Consider the following 7,350-nt stretch of genomic DNA (forward strand, 5'->3'; position numbering starts at 1 on the left):
AGAGGAGTGTGACAGTGCACCCATCCCGCCCGACCCGGGCGTGCATAAGCCAAAGCGATATACTGAGGTCACAGGAGGCGCCCCTAAAAAATGAAAAATTGAGGTACCTAAGCATTTCAAGTTAGACTATATTCATTAATTTGTATTTAGTGTATTTCTCTGTTGCACTGAGCTCTGAAACATGCTGCCTATACATGCAGTACTTACAACACGCATGTTACTGCATAAGATTTTTTACACCAGTTTGTCTATCATTTTTTCATAAAATCACTTATATTGGATTCCCTCTAAGGTACCTCAATTTTTCATTTTTTAGGGGAGCCTCCTGTGACCTCAGTATATCGCTTTGGCTTATGCACGCCCGGGTCGGGCGGGATGGGTGCACTGTCACACTCCTCTAGGGAGATTGCAGCCTACCTACTCGTAGCTCTTACCTCCTAAGAACAGCACCTATACCAGCTATATTACAACTGCTCACCTCTACATCCTGCCCTCTCTCTGTGGTTTTCTCTTTTTTAACACAAAATCTCCTTTTCACAAGCATGTAATGAAATCCTTTCAGGTAGGTGATCAATGGATCATTTAAACCTCCTAATGGATATTCTGTGATAGTCTTACCAACATTTGACCTTTGTTTTCATTTTCTCAACTAGCTTAGATGAACCCCTCTTTTCAATTATGCCCCTGAAGAAGGACCCTACAAAATATTAAATACCCCGAAACGCGTCGGGCTTGAAAAGAGTCTTCTGGTTCCTTTCATCATTGTCTATTGCTTGATGTCCATTATGTCTACTAAGTAGTACTATTATGTTACTTAAGATATCCACTTTGTTTTTAATATTTGTATTTTCTAACCAAATAAAATATATACTTTTTTATTATGTACAATAGTTTCTATTTCTATATTCTTTTCTTTTTTATGCAAGTGCCGGGAAAGTCCACTTAGGGGATTTTATTGTCTTGTGTTTATGCATTATTGGACGTGGCACGGCTCTCCTCCTAGACGAGTTGGTCATCCCTTTTTTCTGTTCAATAATTTTTTGTAGCAAAGTAATATACGTGTACACCAGAAAGAGGGGCGGGACCTCTGTGTCCCATGATGTACTTCAAAGAAAAGGATTTTACAGGTAAGCTGTTAAAAAAATCCTATTTTTTTTATCGTACATCATGGGACACGGGGCCATAGTAGTTACTATGTGGTAAATGTATGGACTGAAGACCAAGTTGAGGCCTTGCAGATTTGAACCATGGAAGCTTGGTGATGCACCCCCACGAAGCACTAACAGCCCTAGTGGGGTGTGCTTTAATGTGAAAAGGTGGAACTTTCCTCCTTAAACCATAAGCTTGAACAATCACTTGTCGAATCCATTTAGAGATAGTAGATTTCAATGCTGCCTGTCCTTTTTTAGGACCTTAAGGCAACACAAACAAAACATCCGTTTTTCGAATCTGAACAGTCGTTCTTAAATAAATTTTGACTTCTCTCACCACATCAAGAGAATGTAGTGACTTTTCTTCCGCAGAACAGGGTTCTGGGAAAAAATGAAGGTAGAACAATATCCTGGTTTAAATGAAAACCTGAGACTACCCTAGGTAGACAATTAGGATGACACAATACAACCTTATCCTTGTGAATACCATATTTATTGGTGTATAACATGCACTTTTTTCCCCTTAAAATCAGGGGAAAATCGTGGGTGTGTGTTATACGCCGTTCTCCGTTGATTGTGAGCGGAGTGAGCGCCGCCGATATACACATAGCCGAGTGTACTCGGCTAGGCTTGGCTCCGCTCATAGTCACACCCAGTCCCGCCCTATGATGGACATAACACACTCGGCTATGTGTATCTTGGCTCCGCTCACAGTCACGCCCAGTACCGCCATTGGACCTGTGTTATGTCCATCATAGGGCGGGACTGCGAGAGGAGCCGAGCACCGCCGATACACAAAGGACATCCGGCTCTGTGTATCTCGGCGGCGACAATGCAATGACACTGACAAGGCTGCAAATTACACTGGACAAGGCTGCAATAACACTGGGGCAAGGCTGCAAATGACACTGACAAGGCTGCAATGACACTGGGGCAAGGCTGCAAATGACACTGACAAGGCTGCATTGATTTGCATTTCAATGTAAGTTTTTTTCCCTCACACCAACTTCCCTCCTAAAAGTTTTTGTCCTTAAAATTCCCTCCTAAACTTAGGGTGTTGTACGGTAATTAAATATGGCTCTTTACAAGAAATAGCAGCCAACTCTGATACCGTTCTTGCAGAAGATATGGCTACCAGCAAAACTAGTTTCCTTGTCAAAAAAGGTCAAGGGAATCCATTTCTGTAATGCCGACAGGACTAAATTCAAGTCCCAAGGGTTCAGGGGTGACTTAACCGGAGGTTTTAAGCCACGTTACCCCCTGAATAAAGCTGCGAACCAAGAGGGTGAAGCAAGTGGTCGCTGAAAAAATAGCGATAAGGCCGAAACCTGGTCCTTGATAGTACTCAAGACCGACTTTATTTCTAATCCCATCTGTAGAAAGTCAAGCATTCTACCTATGATATATTTCACGCCAGGAGACATATGCCTTCCAGACTCTATAATATATGACTGGAGGCCTGGTTCCTTGCATTAACCAGAGTAGACTCCACTGAACCTGACAGCCTACGCTTCTCCAAAATAGCCAAACCGTTAAATTTAGCGTTTGTAAAGTAGGATAGAATACCGGACCTTGCGAGAGAAGGTCTGGCCGTGGCGGTAGGGTCCATGGGTCCCCTACCGCCATCTTTACGATCTCTGCATACCAAGATTTCCTGGGCCACAAGAATCACCGATGTCCCTTCCTGCTTGATCCTGCAAAGAAGATGTGGACGCAGGCAGAATAGGAGGGAATGCATAAATCAGTGAGAATCGATTCCACAGGAATAGCAAGGCACATGCTAGCGGATCCTTTGTTCTTGACACAAAGTTCTTGATTTCTTTGTTAAACCTGGATGCAAGAATACCCTTTTCTGGGTGTATCTATGATCATACCCAAGTATTTTAGCCTTCTTCATGGTTTTAAAGAAGATTTCTTCTAGGTTGAGAATCTGACCTAGATAATCTAGGTAGTTGAATGTGGTGACCATGCTTTGGTCTAAGCAGGCTACCAACTGGTTTATCAAGAACAGATCGTCTAGGTAAACCCTAATCACCATACCTTGGGCCCTTAATCTGGCTAGCAAAGGGGCCAGAACCTTTGTAAACACTCAAGGTGCAGTAGCTAGACCGAAAAGCAGAGCTACACACTGAAAATTAAGATTTTCCATTTGGAAAAGTAGATATTACTAGTGAGCGAGGAAATAGGCACATGGAGGTATGCATCTTTGATGTCGATTGACGCTAGAAGTTCTCCTCCTTGTAGGATGGAGATAACTGATTGGATTGACTCCATGCAAAAAAGAGTGGAATTGAATTTAGATTTTTGAGATCCAGAATGTCTATTCGGTTTTGGAAAAAAAAGTTTGAACCAAACCCCAACCTCTGCTCTTACATGGGGACCACCATGATCATTTTTTGCCAAAAGATGGTCCAATGCTTGAGAGAAAGACCTCTTTTTCTCTGGATCCTTAGGAACATTTGTTCCGAGAAAACGAGGAGACAGGAACTCTCGGAACTCCAGTTTGTACCTTGGAGCTATTGAGAAAGTCCCCCATCTGTCTCGACACTCTTCCTGCCAGATCCTTGAGAACTACAGAAAAATTCCCCCTATTTGAGCGAACAGGGGCGCCTCCTCATAAGGAGGCTTCAGTATTTTGTAGGTTTCCTCCCCCAAGACCTCTTTTGTCCCTGGGGTTGACCCTGAGGATTACCTTTTGAACTTGACGGCGAAGGCCGTCATGACTGCCTGGAGTTTTGAAAATGAAAATATATTTACTTCTTTTCTTAAATGGCAAAAGGGGTACTTTTTCCACTAGAATTTCTTTGGATGTATTACGGAAATCATCCCCAAATAGCTACCGCAAAAGGAAGACTAGCCAGGAGCTTCTTGCATGGTGCTTAGCGAAGGGCGCAAGGCCTGAAGGATAGAATCTCTCATAGCAACTATTACTATTAACATAAAGCTGCTATTAGCTTGCCAGATCCTGAGCCCGCTGAGCAGGATAACCTTGAACACCTGTTTAAACTGGTCTCCCAACGATTAACCAATTACTATCAGTGCAGGCTGAGACACTCAATCTGCCAGAGAAAAAAAGTTTTTTTTTTTGTTTTTTTTAAATAGGAATTCCAACTTTTTATCCTTTGGAACCCTAAGCATTTGAGCATTGTCTGCCGGAGAAGTCAAACTCTTATTCCCAGAGGATATTGCAGCGTTAATTGCTGGTATACCCCACTTTTAGTGAATTTTCTCCATCATAGGATAAAGTGTAAAAAAAACTTTTTAGGAGGGAAAAAAATGCTTATCTGGGTGATCCACTAAGATACAAAAAAGCTTTTCCAGCAATGAATGGACAGAAAAGGCATGCACAGCTTGAAGAGGCTTTAGCGAACCCAAACATTCAGTTAAGGGTACATAAATGTGGAGCGGACCATTGTGCAAGAAATTGCACCATCAATCTTACAGATTGTGAAAGCTGATCCACCCGCATTTGACACCTCAGAAGAGAAGTCCTTAGCCTCACCACGGTCCCCTGAGGGAATACATCTTCTCCTGCCCCTAGTTTCTCAGTTTGAGGGTCCTGGGTAATGGAAGAGTACCTGCTGCATTTTGTCCCACACTGGGATGCGATTAAAGCCGCTAACCTTTTTTTTTTTTCAATCCTATCATGGCTGAAGAAAAAAGACCTTTTTAGTACCATAAACAGGGGCTGCAGTGTTGAAAACAGTTGCAAACATTTCATGGCCTCGATGCTCACTCTGACCAGCTACCCCCTCTCAGGGGAGGATGCCATTGTAGAGATGAGTAGGCTTTCCAGAGCTTGAGGGAGACCCTTTTAGCTTTTTTGGGGGTGTTTCAACCCCCCTTCTGACCTTAGCCTGATGCACAAAAGCAGAGGTACTATCAGAAGAAATCGCATCCACTGCTTGAGCAATAGATAAGCCACTGCCGCTGCTATTAACGCTCAGCCTGATGCAAATAGTAAATGTGTCAAATAGGAAATGCCTGTGTCATCAAGCCTCTTTCATGCCCCTCTTAGCTCTTGTGTCCCTCCGACAACCTGCAGCCAGCACAAGTGGAGTTTTTACAACACACTCCCGTCAACCTATGACTGCTATCCTTGGCTCTGCATTTTCCTTTTTTAATTTTTTTTCTCCTGCCAATCTTCAATCAGGAGCTGCCCGAAGGACCATTGCCTAAATCTGTGTGAATGAAATAGGGCTTTCTACTATAAAAGGCAATCCGCCAACAGTATTAAGGGGAGATCACAGAGAACCTGATGCTCCTGACCAGGATGGAAAGGGTCTATATACGGAAGAGAAAACCAAACCTAAGCCAGTGAAGCTTACCAGCCCAAACCCAACAAAACATGTACCAATAACAAATTCCCAAACAGGAAAAAAAAGACCCACGACCTGAAGAGAACAAAACACTTTGGAAAACCCCCAGGAGGGACAGGTCCAAAAGAACCTAGGACAAAAAAACTTGAAGGCTCAGGGCCCAACATCCCTAACCCTTAAATTTAAGGGGACAAACCCATGTCTAAAGGTGGTTGCCTAGCCTGAAAACAAACCTTGTTAAGTGAGGTAAACCAGAGAAGGTATGGCATACAACCCAATAGCCCACAAGGGATGTAGAGACCCCTTAACCCACCATAGCTCACAGGGATTTGCTCCTACAAAGTCTGTCAACAGTATTAAAGCTGGGTTCACACTTATGCGAATTGGAGGCAGATTTTTTCCCAGCATCTAATTCACATAGCAGGAGATTGTGACCGGCTCACACATCTCTGGTGTGAATTGCACAGGAGCCCTGTGCGTCTTTTGGTCCATTTCGGGTCCGAATTCAACCCAAAATTCGGGCTGAAATCGGACCTGAAACAGTGAATGGAGATGCACCGGACTCCTGCTGTGAGCCGCTGCGTGTTCTAATTTGGACCCAGCCTAAGGAGAGTTCACAGGAAACCTGATGCTCCTGACCAAAATGGAAAGGGACACCGCCTTTAGAAAGTGTGTTCATATGGAAGGGAAAAGCAAACCTAAGCCAGCAAAGCTGATCAGCCCAAACCCAACAAAACGTGTAGCAATAACAAATTCCCAAAAAGGAAAAAAAGAGACCCACAACTTGAAGAGAACAAAACACTTGGGACAACCCCCAGGAGGGACAGGTCCAAAGGAACCTAGTACAAAAAACTTGAAAAAGACCAGCTGGCCGGCAGTGGATGGCCCCAGGGCCCAACATCCCTAACCCTTAGATTCAAGGGGACAAACCGATGTCTAAAGAAAGTTTAGTCTCACCAGAAAACAAACCCTGATAAGTGAAGTAAACCAGAGAATGCATGGTAATAATACCACCCTATAGCCCACAAAAAGATGAGACCCCTTGAGCCCACCAAAGAACCCAAGGACTTGGCTCCTACAAAGTCAATGTTACTTAAGAGGTTGTACAGAGCATTTGACCACAGGGGAACACAGAAATAAAAAATAGGCATTGGGTGCACTGGGAGCCACCAAAGGACAGACACTGCGGATGAAAGCTGAGGTGCCCACTCTGACACCCTTATGTGACACTAAAGCTTGCAGAAGAAGTTGTGGAATCTACATAACCCCAACCCTGGTTGTAGGGAGCTCCCAATCCCCCCAGGTTCAGCAAAGCATCAACATGTGTGGAGTAAAGGACAGAAATTTTAGCCAGAATTCTAAAAGTATCTACCTGATAAATAGCAAGGCAAGGGAAGGCTGCTGATTAGCCAAGGACGGAGGACCACTCTCCAGGAAAGAAGTCACATAACGTCTTCTGAATATACAGTGGGGACGGAAAGTATTCAGACCCCCTTAAATTTTTCACTGTTATATTGCAGCCATTTGCTAAAATCATTTAAATTCATTTTTTTCCTCATTAATGTACACACAGCACCCCATATTGACAGAAAAACACAGAATTGTTGACATTTTTGCAGATTTATTAAAAACGAAAAACTCAAATATCACATGGTCCTAAGTATTCAGACCCTTTGCTCAGTATTTAGTAGAAGCACCCTTTTGATCTAATACAGTCATGAGTCTTTTTGGGAAAGATGCAACAAGTTTTTCACACCTGGATTTGGCGATCCTCTGCCATTCCTCCTTGCAGATCCTCTCCAGTTCTGTCAGGTTGGATGGTAAACGTTGGTGGACAGCCATTTTTAGGTCTCTCCAGAGATGCTCAATTGGGTTTAAGT

This window comes from Aquarana catesbeiana, linkage group LG03 (assembly GCF_042186555.1).
Source record: "Aquarana catesbeiana isolate 2022-GZ linkage group LG03, ASM4218655v1, whole genome shotgun sequence".
NCBI classification, from domain to species: Eukaryota; Metazoa; Chordata; class Amphibia; order Anura; family Ranidae; genus Aquarana; species Aquarana catesbeiana.